This window comes from Myxine glutinosa, chromosome 6 (genome assembly GCF_964187855.1).
Source record: "Myxine glutinosa chromosome 6, kmMyxGlut1.1, whole genome shotgun sequence".
In the NCBI taxonomy this organism is placed as follows: Eukaryota; Metazoa; Chordata; class Myxini; order Myxiniformes; family Myxinidae; genus Myxine; species Myxine glutinosa.
Genome location: NC_136266.1, coordinates 157,423,868 through 157,438,313, shown reverse-complemented (window position 1 = coordinate 157,438,313; position 14,446 = coordinate 157,423,868). Strand labels below are relative to the sequence as shown.

General features: G+C 49.4%; 1 protein-coding gene across 1 annotated transcript in view; it reads left to right on the top strand.

Annotated features, from left to right (window-relative positions):
* Positions 1-1,143: 1,143 nt before the first annotated feature.
* LOC137417416 (zinc finger protein 362-like) overlaps positions 1,144-14,446 on the top strand; it is a 111,669-nt gene continuing 98,366 nt past the window's right edge. Inside the window, exon 1 of the mRNA XM_068103317.2 lies at positions 1,144-1,239. The gene's annotated coding sequence lies outside the window, so the exon portion shown is untranslated. The remainder of the gene's footprint in view (positions 1,240-14,446) is intronic.

Genomic DNA, 14,446 nt, shown 5'->3' with positions numbered 1-14,446 from the left:
AATACGTGCACACACCCCGGGTTATTCGCTAATGACCGGAAGTACTTGTACACTCCCCGGGTTGTTCACAAGTGACCGGAAGTACTTGTACACTCCCGGGGTTGTTCACTAGTGAGCGGAAGGACGTGCACACACCCCGGGTTGTTCGCTAGTGACCGGAAGTACGTGTGCACACACCGGGTTGTTCGCTAGTGACCGGAAGTACGTGTATACACCCCGGGTTGTTCACAAGTGACCGGAAGTGCGTGTACATTCCCCGGGTTGTTCACTAGTGACCGGAACTACGTGTACACACACCCGGGTTGTTTGATAGTGACCGGAAGTACATGTACACTCCCCGGGCTGTTCACTAGTGGCCGGAAGTACGTGCACACTCTTTGGGTTGTTCACTAATGAGCGGAAGTACTTGTGCACACCAAGGGTTATTCACTGGTGACCGGAAGTACGTGTACACGCCCCCGGTTGTTCCATAGTGACCGGAAGTACGTGTACACTCCCTGCGTTATTCGCTAGTGACCGGAAGTACGTGAACACACCCCGGGTTGTTCGCAAGTGACCGGAAGTACGTGTGCACACACCGACTTGTTCGCTAGTGACCGGAAGTACGTGTACACACCCCGGGTTGTTCACAAGTGACTGGAAGTATGTGTGCACACACCGGGTTGTTCGTTAGTGACCGGAAGTACGTGCATACACCCCGGGTTGTTCACAAGTGACCGGAAGTACGTGTGCACACACCGGGTTGTTCGCTAGTGACCGGAAGTGTGTGTACACGAAGATAATGAAGTAATGTGACTGATTTTGTGGGAAAAGTATCAAGTTCTGTTAAGATGATATTGAAATTGTTTTGCTAGAGTTTTAATCGATCTTTAAAGTAGGTTTCACGAAGCTTTGAATTAATTATGGTAAACTGGCGTACCGCACCGAACCGTACCGTACATTGTTGGCAATGAAGATACTGTACATATGGGAAGATACTGTACATAAGCTGTACATAAGATACTGTACATAAGCTGTACATAAGATACTGTACATAAGCAATCGAGAGATGGGAAGCTTTAATGAATGAAAATTCGTTCGAATGGAGTAACATTCGGCATGCCTGCCGCCAGGGGGACACGGGCTTGTGATCCGTGTACAGTCGAACGAGGAACAGACAAGGAGAGGGAGAAACGCGAAGAGGCGAGGGGAGGGAGGAGGGAGGCGGACGAGGACGAGGAGGGAAGACGACAGGCCCAGGTCTGCAATGCGGGCTCATCCGGTCGTTATTCGGCGGACATTAGGTCTTTGTTTGTTGTTATGTAACGACGGCGCAAGACTAAGGAAAGGGTGCGTGCGCTGCGAGGGTGGACGGGCGGTTCGAGTGGATCATCCTGTGAGAAAACGAGGAGCGAGACGCGGCTTCGGCTTCCTCGGATGTTTGCATTGCCGTGCATTGGTGTGCGTTCGGGGAGAGGGGCCCGTGAAGGAAAGCAAGGCCGTTTCGACTTTATATTGTCCTTGTGCTGGGACATGATGGTTCTGGTGTGGTTGCCATGAGATCGGGAAGGTGCAGTGAGCGAGCGACGGGTGCTGTGTTTGAAACGTGAAAAAAATGGCGCGTCTCGCCTCTTCTCTCCTCCCCTACCTTACCCGCTATATTTTCACCCCTCGTTTCCACCTTGGCGTCATCCCGATTATCATCTTCCTCTGACGCCCCCCACCAACCATCGCCTCCGTCCTCTTCTTCACCGCTTTTCTCGTCCTTCCTCCCAATACTTTTTGCTGTGACTAATTGGCCAACCCCTCCCCTCTGCCAGATTACACAACCCCTCCCCTCTGCCAGATTACACAACCCCTCCCCTCTGCCATATTACACAAACCCCTCCCCTCTGCCATATTACACAAACCCCTCCCCTCTGCCATATTACACAAACCCCTCCCCTCTGCCATATTACACAAACCCCTCCCCTCTGCCATATTACACAAACCCCTCCCCTCCGCCATATTACACAAACCCCTCCCCTCCGCCATATTACACAAACCCCTCCCCTCTGCCATATTACACAAACCCCTCCCCTCTGCCATATTACACAAACCCCTCCCCTCTGCCATATTACACAAACCCCTCCCCTCTGCCATATTACACAAACCCCTCCCCTCTGCTCAATCACACAAACCCCTCCCCTCTGCTCAATCACAGAAACCCCTCCCCTCTGCCATATTACACAAACCCCTCCCCTCTGCCATATTACACAAACCCCTCCCCTCTGCCATATTACACATACCCCTCCCCTCTGCCATATTACACAAACCCCCTCCCCTCTGTTCAATCACACAAACCCCTCCCCTCTGCCATATTACACAAACCCCTCCCCTCTGCCATATTACACAAACCCCCTCCCCTCTGTTCAATCACACAAACCCCTCCCCTCTGCCATATGACACAAACCCCTCCCCTCTGCTTTATCACACAAACCCCTCCCCTCTGCCATATTACACAAACCCCCTCCCCTCTGTTCAATCACACAAACCCCTCCCCTCTGCTTTATCACACAAACCCCTCCCCTCTGTCATATTGCACAAACCCCTCCCCTCTGCTTTATCACACAAACCCCTCCCTTCTGCCATATTGCACAAACCCCTCCCCTCTGCTTTATCACACAAACCCCTCCCCTCTGCCATATCACACAAACCCCTCCCCTCTGCCATATTGCACAAACCCCTCCCCTCTGCTTTATCACAGAAACCCCTCCCCTCTGCCATATCACACAAACCCCTCCCCTCTGCCATATTGCACAAACCCCTCCCCTCTGCTTTATCACACAAACCCCTCCCTTCTGCCATATCACACAAACCCCTCCCCTCTGCCATATTGTGTATAGTATACACAAGTTGTTGTTAGGTTGGTTCTGTAGTTTCACTTAAGTTGACCTAAGTCGCTGTGTAGTATACACAAGTTGCTGTTAAGTTGGTATACACCTCCCCTCTGCCATATTACACAAACCACTCCCCTCTGCCATATTACACAAACCCCTCCCCTCTGCTCAATCACACAAACCCCTCCCCTCTGCCATATCACACAAACCCCTCCCCTCTGCCATGTTCCACAAACCCCTCCCCTCTGCCATATTACACAAACCCCTCCCTTCTGCCATATCACACAAACCCCTCCCCTCTGCCATATCACACAAACCCCTCCCCTCTGCCATGTTCCACAAACCCCTCCCCTCTGCCATATTACACAAACCCCTCCCTTCTGCCATATCACACAAACCCCTCCCCTCTGCCATATTACACAAACCCCTCCCTTCTGCCATATCACACAAACCCCTCCCCTCTGCCATATCACACAAACCCCTCCCCTCTGCCATGTTCCACAAACCCCTCCCCTCTGCCATATTACACAAACCCCTCCCCTCTGCCATATTACACAAACCCCTCCCCTCTGCCATATTTCACAAACCCCTCCCCTCTGCTTTATCACACAAACCCCTCCCCTCTGCCATATCACACAAACCCCTCTCCTCTGCCATATTACACAAACCCCTCCCCTCTGCCATATTACACAAACCCCTCCCCTCTGCCATATTTCACAAACCCCTCCCCTCTGCCATATCACACAAACCCCTCCCCTCTGCAATATCACACAAACCCCTCCCCTCTGCCATATTTCACAAACCCCTCCCCTCTGCCATATCACACAAACCCCTCCCCTCTGCCATATCACACAAACCCCTCCCCTCTGCCATATCACACAAACCCCTCCCCTCTGCCATATCACACAAACCCCTCCCCTCTGCCATTTTACACAAACCCCTCCCCTCTGCCATATCACACAAACCCCTCCCCTCTGCCATATCACACAAACCCCTCCCCTCTGCCATATCACACAAACCCCTCCCCTCTGCCATATCACACAAACCCCTCCCCTCTGCCATATTACACAACTTCTCCCCTCTGCCATATTACACAAACCCCTCCCCTCTGCCATATTACACAAACCCCTCCCCTCTGCTCAATCACACAAACCCCTCCCCTCTGCTCAATCACAGAAACCCCTCCCCTCTGCCATATTACACAAACCCCTCCCCTCTGCCATATTACACAAACCCCTCCCCTCTGCCATATTACACATACCCCTCCCCTCTGCCATATTACACAAACCCCCTCCCCTCTGTTCAATCACACAAACCCCTCCCCTCTGCCATATTACACAAACCCCTCCCCTCTGCCATATTACACAAACCCCCTCCCCTCTGTTCAATCACACAAACCCCTCCCCTCTGCCATATGACACAAACCCCTCCCCTCTGCTTTATCACACAAACCCCTCCCCTCTGCCATATTACACAAACCCCCTCCCCTCTGTTCAATCACACAAACCCCTCCCCTCTGCTTTATCACACAAACCCCTCCCCTCTGCCATATTGCACAAACCCCTCCCCTCTGCTTTATCACACAAACCCCTCCCTTCTGCCATATCACACAAACCCCTCCCCTCTGCCATATTGCACAAACCCCTCCCCTCTGCTTTATCACACAAACCCCTACCCTCTGCCATATCACACAAACCCCTCCCCTCTGCCATGTTGCACAAACCCCTCCCCTCTGCTTTATCACACAAACCCCTCCCTTCTGCCATATCACACAAACCCCTCCCCTCTGCCATATTGCACAAACCCCTCCCCTCTGCTTTATCACACAAACCCCTCCCCTCTGCCATATCACACAAACCCCTCCCCTCTGCCATATTGCACAAACCCCTCCCCTCTGCTTTATCACACAAACCCCTCCCCTCTGCCATATCACACAAACCCCTCCCCTCTGCCATATTGCACAAACCCCTCCCCTCTGCTTTATCACACAAACCCCTCCCCTCTGCCATATCACACAAACCCCTCTCCTCTGCCATATTACACAAACCCCTCCCCTCTGCCATATTACACAAACCCCTCCCCTCTGCCATATTTCACAAACCCCTCCCCTCTGCCATATCACACAAACCCCTCCCCTCTGCAATATCACACAAACCCCTCCCCTCTGCCATATTTCACAAACCCCTCCCCTCTGCCATATCACACAAACCCCTCCCCTCTGCCATATCACACAAACCCCTCCCCTCTGCCATATCACACAAACCCCTCCCCTCTGCCATATCACACAAACCCCTCCCCTCTGCCATTTTACACAAACCCCTCCCCTCTGCCATATCACACAAACCCCTCCCCTCTGCCATATCACACAAACCCCTCCCCTCTGCCATATCACACAAACCCCTCCCCTCTGCCATATCACACAAACCCCTCCCCTCTGCCATATTACACAACTTCTCCCCTCTGCCATATTACACAAACCCCTCCCCTCTGCCATATTACACAAACCCCTCCCCTCTGCTCAATCACACAAACCCCTCCCCTCTGCTCAATCACAGAAACCCCTCCCCTCTGCCATATTACACAAACCCCTCCCCTCTGCCATATTACACAAACCCCTCCCCTCTGCCATATTACACATACCCCTCCCCTCTGCCATATTACACAAACCCCCTCCCCTCTGTTCAATCACACAAACCCCTCCCCTCTGCCATATTACACAAACCCCTCCCCTCTGCCATATTACACAAACCCCCTCCCCTCTGTTCAATCACACAAACCCCTCCCCTCTGCCATATGACACAAACCCCTCCCCTCTGCTTTATCACACAAACCCCTCCCCTCTGCCATATTACACAAACCCCCTCCCCTCTGTTCAATCACACAAACCCCTCCCCTCTGCTTTATCACACAAACCCCTCCCCTCTGCCATATTGCACAAACCCCTCCCCTCTGCTTTATCACACAAACCCCTCCCTTCTGCCATATCACACAAACCCCTCCCCTCTGCCATATTGCACAAACCCCTCCCCTCTGCTTTATCACACAAACCCCTACCCTCTGCCATATCACACAAACCCCTCCCCTCTGCCATATTGCACAAACCCCTCCCCTCTGCTTTATCACACAAACCCCTCCCTTCTGCCATATCACACAAACCCCTCCCCTCTGCCATATTGCACAAACCCCTCCCCTCTGCTTTATCACACAAACCCCTCCCCTCTGCCATATCACACAAACCCCTCCCCTCTGCCATATTGCACAAACCCCTCCCCTCTGCTTTATCACACAAACCCCTCCCCTCTGCCATATCACACAAACCCCTCCCCTCTGCCATATTGCACAAACCCCTCCCCTCTGCTTTATCACACAAACCCCTCCCTTCTGCCAAATCACACAAACCCCTCCCCTCTGCCATATTACACAAACGCCTCCCCTCTGCCATATTACACAAACCCCTCCCATCTGCCATAATTACACAAACCCCTCCCCTCTGCCATATTCCACAAACCCCTCCCCTCTGCCATATTACACAACCCCTCCCCTCTGCCATATTCCACAAACCCCTCCCCTTTGCCATATTACACAAACCCCTCCCCTTTGCCATATTCCACAAACCCCTCCCCTCTGCCATATTCCACAAACCCCTCCCCTCTTCCGTATTCCACAAACCCCTCCCCTCTGCCATATTCCACAAACCCCTCCCCTCTGCCATATTCCACAAACCCCTCCCCTCTGCCATATTCCACAAACCCCTCCCCTCTGCCATATTCCACAAACACCTCCCCTTTGCCATATTACACAAACCCCTCCCCTATGCCATATTCCACAAACCCCTCCCCTTTGCCATATTACACAAACCCCTCCCCCTCTGCCATATTCCACAAGCCCCTCCCCTCTGCCATATGACACAAACCCCTCCCCTCTGCCATATCACACAAACTCCTCCCTTTTGCCATATTACACAAACCCCTCCCCTCTGCTTTATCAAACAAACCCCTCTCCTCTGCCATATTACACAAACCCCTCCCCTCTGCTATATCACACAAACCCCTCCCCTCTGCCATATTACACAAACCCCTCCCCTCTGCCATATTACACAAACCCCTGCCCTCTGCCATATTACACAAACCCCTCCCCTCTGCTATATCACACAAACCCCTCCCCTCTGATTTATCACACAAACCCCTCCCCTCTGCCATATTACACAAACCCCTCCCCTCTGCCATATCACACAAACCCCTCCCCTCTGCCATATTACACAAACCCCTCCCCTCTGCCATATCACACAAACCCCTCCCCTCTGCCATATTACACAACCCTCTGCCATATTACACAAATCCCTCCAACATGCATTTTACAACATGCATTTTAAGGCCATTTTCCCTGCTAGAGTGGGGGTTAGCCTTACGGTCCCCATGACAATCTTCTCCATTTTGCCCTATTTTCTGCATCTCTCCTTGTTAACCCCCTTGCCCGCATTTCTTCTTCCACCATCTTTAGCCAAGTCTTTCTCGGTCTTCCCCGTCCTCTACTTCCTTCTATATTCATTTCCATCACTCTTCTCAACCAGTCACTTTCATCCTTCCTCAACACATGACCAAACCATCTCAACCTGTTCCTCTTCACAGCATCAATCACAGGCTCTATTCCCATCATCTTTCGCAATTCATCATTTGTCTTCCTCTCTCTCAACGATACTCCGCACATCCACCGAACCATTCGCATTTCCACCCTTTCCAGCCTTCGTTGCTCCTCGACGTTCATTACCCATGTCTCGCTCCCATAAATTATAACACTTCTCACACATGCAGCATACACCTTTCCCTTCAGCTTCAGCGACACTCTCCTCCTCATCAGCACGCCACTCAGTTCCCGAAACTTCTTCCATGCACAACTCACTCGAGCAACCGTTGCCGAGTCTGATCCACCTTCTCCATTCAGCATGTCTCCGAGGTAGCAAAATGTTTTCACACCTTCCAGCTTCACGCCGTCTCCAAGATCCAACTCAACATTTCCTCCATCTGCAGCTCCCTCTGTGCACACCTTACATTTGAATGTAGCTGCCACACTGGTTAATGATCCTCTCAGACCACTACATTTTTGATGAACCCACTCAGCGCACATTGTACATTGAATGGAGTTCACTCCGACACCCTTCCTACACACAGCACACGGCCACTTCCCAGTTCTTTCCACCTCACCACATGCTTTACCACTTGCCATCACCTTCGTCTTTCCGATATTCACCTTCAGACCTTTTGTCTCCATACATTCCTTCCACTTGTTCATCTTTTCCTTCAGTCCATCCATACTTTCCGCAATCAACACCAGATCATCTGCATACAACAACTCCCACGGTAAACCCTCCTTTACGTTCTGAGCCAGCACCTCCATCACAGCTACAAATAGAAGTGGACTTAGTACCGACCCCTGATGCACTCCCACCTTCACCTCAAACTCACCACTGTTCCCGTCCTTCGTCCTTACAGCTGTGCGCGCTCTTTTGTACATTGCCATCACGACTCTGATCAACCATTCCTCCACTCCTAACTTCCTCAATGCCCATGTCAATACTTTGCCTGGAACCCTATCGAATGCTTTCTCCAGATCAACAAACCCAAAAAACAACTTCTTCCTCTTCTCCATGTACTTCTCCTGCAACTGCCTCACAATGAAAAGCGCGTCTGTCGTTCCTCTTCCTGGCATAAATCCAAACTGCATTTCGTCGATCTTCACTTTCTTCCTTATCCTCCTCTGCAACACCCTTTCCAATACCTTCATTCCATGCTCCAATAACTTTATCGCTCGGTACGAGCCACAGTCCAGAGGGTCACCTTTCCCCTTGTATAGAGGGACGCGGGTACTCAGTTCGCAATTCACTGGAATGCGGCCTTCTTTCACCACCAGATTACAGATCTCTGTCATTCTCTTCACACCCCAACTTCCTGCTGCCTTCAACATATCTCCCACAACTCCCGTCGGCCGTCCCGCTTTTCCACTCTTCATTGCTTTTATCGCTTCCTCAACTTCCTTCTCAGTTATCTTCTCTGCCGGTCCTAAAACTGGGTTACTCTCCATGTTGCCATCCCATTCATTCTCTGTATTCAACAGCATTTCCATATATCTTTTCCATCTTCCTTTAATTCCATCTGGGTCCACAACGATTTGTCCCACTTCATCCTTCAAGCAACTCACCCCCATCCCATCACACCTCTCTTCGCTATCTGCTTTGCAATCCTGAATACTGCTTTCTGACCCTCTTCCGAATCCAAGCGTTCTCCGAACATTTTCCTACATGCCTCCTGCGCCTTTGCTCCCTCTTTCTTTGCAGCCTTCCTGGCTGCCTTATAACTTTCATGCTCTGCTGTTTCTGCTCCCGTACCCTTCGCCTTCTGCCACTCCTTGAACTTCTTCCTCTTCTCGTCAATCCTCTTTCCAACTTCATCATCCCACCACCATGTGGTTATCACACAAACCCCTCCCCTCTGCCATATTACACAAACCCCTCCCTTCTGCCATATTACACAAACCCCTCCCCTCTGCCATATTACACAAACCCCTCCCTTCTGCCATATTACACAAACCCCTCCCTTCTGCCAAATTACACAAACCCCTCCCCTCTGCCATATTACACAAACCCCTCCCCTCTGCAATATCACACAAACCCCTCCCCTCTGCAATATCACACAAACCCCTCCCCTCTGCAATATCACACAAACCCCTCCCCTCTGCAATATTACACAAACCCCTCCCCTCTGCAATATCACACAAAACCCTCCCCTCTGCCATATCACACAAACCCCTCCCTTCTGCCATATTACACAAACCCCTCCCTTCTGCCATATTACAGAAACCCCTCCCCTCTGCCATATTACACAAATCCCTCCCCTCTGCAATATCACACAAACCCCTCCCCGCTGCAATATCACACAAACCCCTCCCCTCTGCAATATCACACAAACCCCTCCCCTCTGCAATATCACACAAACCCCTCCCCTCTGCAATATCACACAAACCCCGCCCCTCTGCCATATTACACAAACCCCTCCCCTCTGCAATATCACACAAACCCCTCCCCTCTGCAATATCACACAAACCCCTCCCCTCTGCAATATCACACAAACCCCTCCCCTCTGCCATATTACACAAACCCCTCCCCTCTGCCATATCACACAAACCCCTCCCTTCTGCCATATTACACAAACCCCTCCCCTCTGCCATATTACACAAACCCCTCCCCTCTGCCATATCACACAAACCCCTCCCTTCTGCCATATTACACAACCCGTCCCCTCTGCCATATTACACAACCCCTCACCTCTGCCATATTACACAACCCCTCCCCTCTGCCATATTACACAACCCCTCCCCTCTGCCATATTATACAACCCCTCCCCTCTGCCATATTACACCCCTCCCCTCTGCCATATTACACAAACCCCTCCCCTCTGCCATATTACACAAACCCCTCCCCTCTGCCATATTACACAAACCCCTCCCTTCTGCCATATTACACAACCCCTCCCATCTGCCATATTACACCCCTCCCCTCTGCCATATTACACAAACCCCTCCCCTCTGCCATATTATACAACCCCTCCCCTCTGCCGTATTACACCCCTCCCCTCTGCCATATCACACAAACCCCTCCCTTCTGCCATATTACACAACCCCTCCCATCTGCCATATTACACCCCTCCCCTCTGCCATATTACACAAACCCCTCCCCTCTGCCATATTACATAAACCCCTCCCCTCTGCCATATTACACAACCCCCTGCCTTCTGAAAACACTTTTTCACAATTATCTATTTGCGTAATTATCTTTATTAACTTCCAATGGATGATCCTTTTGCCTCTTGTCCTGTCTTTTGTTTTATTTTCTTCTCTCAGTTCATGTGTAAGCTGTCATGCTACTCTGATCGTTGTCTTCCTTTGCTGTTTTATTTAAAAGTGTCAGTAGATCTGTAAACAATTCAATATTTTAGGGTGTAGGTAATCTTCTTCCTCTTCCTTTCTGCATACCTGCATTTTCATTCACTTTATTCTTGCTGTCTCCCCCTTTTTCCTTATTCAAAAGCCACTGTTGGCTTATTAAATGGATGGCTGTGAAAAGGCGTTTGCAAATAGTTATTTGGCTGAAATACAAAAAGGTATATCATACGTGTGGGCCTCATGCAGATCCTTGCTTTTAGAGTTTGGGGTCTTTCAGTGCAGTAAACAGATAAACTCTTCTTCTTTCTGTAACGGCCACGAGTATTCCCACGTTCCTGTGGGATTTGCCAAGGAGAGTGTGGGGGTGGAAAGTTTATGGCTCAAGTCTTTCACCGACCGGCTGGCCAGGCCTGACGTTCAACTAAGTAGTCAGGGAAGGAATTTGTAATTTGTTCAGGATGTTCAGGATGGTTCGCCTCCTCTTTGCGGAGGAGATGGTGGGTCTTATACGTCCACCAACTGATGCCAGCACACGGGACTCCCAGTTTAACGTCCATCCGAGGGATGGGCACGCACACCGACGAATCACCGCGATGCCAGTTTATAGCTCTGTCTGGATTCAAACCCAGGCTAGACATCCTAGAGGAGGGTGCATACCTCTAGGTCTAGGGCATCCTGCCAGCCCAGTAAATAGTTAACGATCCTAATTGTGATTTTCGTTAATCCTGATCTTTAATTTTCCAGTTCCCTGGCATATTTCAACCTGTCATAGCCATAAGATATTGTCATTTTGCATATGAGGGGGGAGTATCGGTCCAATGGAATAAAAATGAAGGGCAGAAGGGAAGATGTTTCTCCTCTGTTTGTGCTGCCTTGCCATTGGCTGCTGCAATTGTATCTGGAGGCACCTTTGCTATGTTTAACTTTCTCCTGGAATGTGGCAGACAGACAGTTTGAAAGCATTTTCTAAGAATAACAAGGGGCTCCTATGCAATGTAAAGATCGTCGCACTTTTGGTGGAAGGAAAAGTTTTCACATCGCATCGCTTTTTCTTATTCTCATCACTTTTTGGTATTGACGATTCTTTTAAGGCAGGGGTCAGGAACCTTTTTGACTGGGAGAGCCATAAAAGCCAAATATTTCTAAATATATTTCATTGAGAGCCATATAGTATTTTTAACGTATAATAAATTAAATATGTCTTACTTTTAATGCGACTTCTGGTGCTGCATGGTTTTGCTGATGGCCTTGTAGTCTGGTTCATACGTGGTGAGGTTGAGCTTCATGCAGGCGTTGAGGCTTCCATCAGTTAAACGTGAGCGTAGGTTGGTCTTAATGTTCCTCATATGCGAGAATGACTGCTCACATGCGTATGTAGAGCCAAACATGGTCAATACGGCAATACTCACACGCTGCATTGTGTGGTATGTCATAGGAAGCTCGTTCCAAGTTTTAAGAATCAGCTGGTCTTCAGGTTGAAGATTTTTCATTTCTGTCCACTTGTGTTCCCTCGCCAGCTCTGCTCGCTGTCGCGCAAGACTTTCCAACTCTCCATTAAGTGACTTGAACTTACTCATCCACATGTCTGATGCCTTCAGGTCAGCAACTTCCAGCTCAAAGTCTCCGATAGAGACCCCGGGGATGCATGTCAGGTCGATTTTGTCCACTGCACACTCATGTGGATGAGTGATGAACTTGAAAAGACCAGTGCGCGCACGAAATTCTCCAAAACGTGCTTTGAATGACTGCAGGAGATTGGACGTAAAGCCAGCTAGCTGCTGGAGATCCAGATGTTGAGTGGAGTCATTTGCTAAGCATGCATCTCTAAATTGTTGCAGTCTTTCAAAGTGCAGAAGACGACCTGTTTCAATGTCCCTGAGAAAGACTTCCAGCTTGCTTTCAAATGCAAACACTGCTTGTTGAAGGGATGAGATTGTATTTCCAATACCTTGCATTTTCACATTGAGCTGGTTCAGATGGCCAGTTATGTCCACGAGATAGTGAAACTGCAGGAGCCAGTCAGTGTTGTCTAGCTCAGGATGCTTGACGCCTTTCATTTCAAGAAAAGTCCGGATTTCACTCAGGCAAGCTGCAAAACGGCTGAGCACCTTCCCCCTTGACAACCAACGCACGTTGCTGTGTAAAAGCAGACCGGGATAATGATTCCCAACTTCTTCTAACAGAGCTTTAAACTGGCGATCATTTAAAGCTCGGGCAACAATAAAGTTCACCACTCGAATGACCAGCGACATCATCTCACCAAGCTCCTGGCCACACGTCTGAGCGCAAAGCACCTCCTGGTGCAGGATGCAATGAAAACTTAGGATGGCTCTCTTTTCATGTTCACGGAGAAGCGCTACAAATCCTTTGTTCTTCCCCAACATACAGGGTGCACCATCAGTACAGACAGAAATAAGTTTATCCATTGGTAGTTTTTTTTCTTTAGCAAACTCCATGAAAGACGTGAATAAATCCTCTCCTCTTGTTGTCCCTTTCATTGGCAAAACAGCCAAGCTTTCCTCACGCAGAGTGTCACCTGCAGCATACCTGGCAATTATACTGCACTGAGATAGATGGCTAACGTCTGTTGACTCATCTAACGCGAGAGAAAAGTATGTCCCGGCGTTTATGTCCTTAATTTGTGTTTCCTCGACTTGATTTGCCATCATGATGCTACGATCGTGCACAGTTCTTGCTGACAGGGGCATGTCTTTTATTCGTTTGATTATCTTGTCTTTATTTGGGAAGTCATCAAACAGTTCATTGGCCACATCAAGCATGAATGTTTTGGCATACTCGCCATCTGTGAATGGCTTTCCATTCCTTACTATTGCCAAAGCACCCGCAAAGCTAGCGGAATTCCCGTCACCTTGCTTGGTCCACACACGTAGTTGCTCCTGACTCGTCTGCACTCTCCGCTGTAGCTCCTCGCATGCCCTTTTCCTGCTGTCCCCCACTGGATATTTCGATGCAAATGAAGCATGGTGCGTATCGAAGTGCCGCTTTATATTTGACCGTTTCATCGATGCAATTTTATCATTGCATATTAGACATACCGCAGATCCTGCTCTCTCACCAAATGCAAATTCCTCTGTCCACGCAGCCTGGAATGCACGGTAATCATCGTCTTTTTTTCTTTTCGCCATCTTTTCCGTTACAAGGGTTGAAGCGGATAAACTAGTTGGCTATCTGATAAAATTGATTTCTTCACCTTTACAATGACGCGGACATGCTCGCGAGCCATTGGTTCCCGACCCGACCCACGGGTGACCCGTGACCCGTGAAATTTATCTTCAAAACTAATTTCTGTTTACTTTAAAATGACACAGTATTATTAAGAAATATCACAAGTATTTTAAAATCAGTTCCAAACTGATTTTTATTTTTTATTTTTTATTTTCAACTCAGAATTGTCTGGGAGCCATATGCCGTCACCGGAAGAGCCATATATGGCTCGCGAGCCATAGGTTCCCGACCGCTGCTTTAAGGAGACAAATTTTTGTGTTGGCCTTAAAATAATTCCAACAATTAAAAAAAACACTGCTTTGCCCTTTGGATAAATTTCCGTCATGTGAAACTACTGCATCTACTGTTGTTGTTTTTTTTTTGTTGTTTTTTTTGTATACAAGATCGAGGCTCGTGAAAGAGCGAAC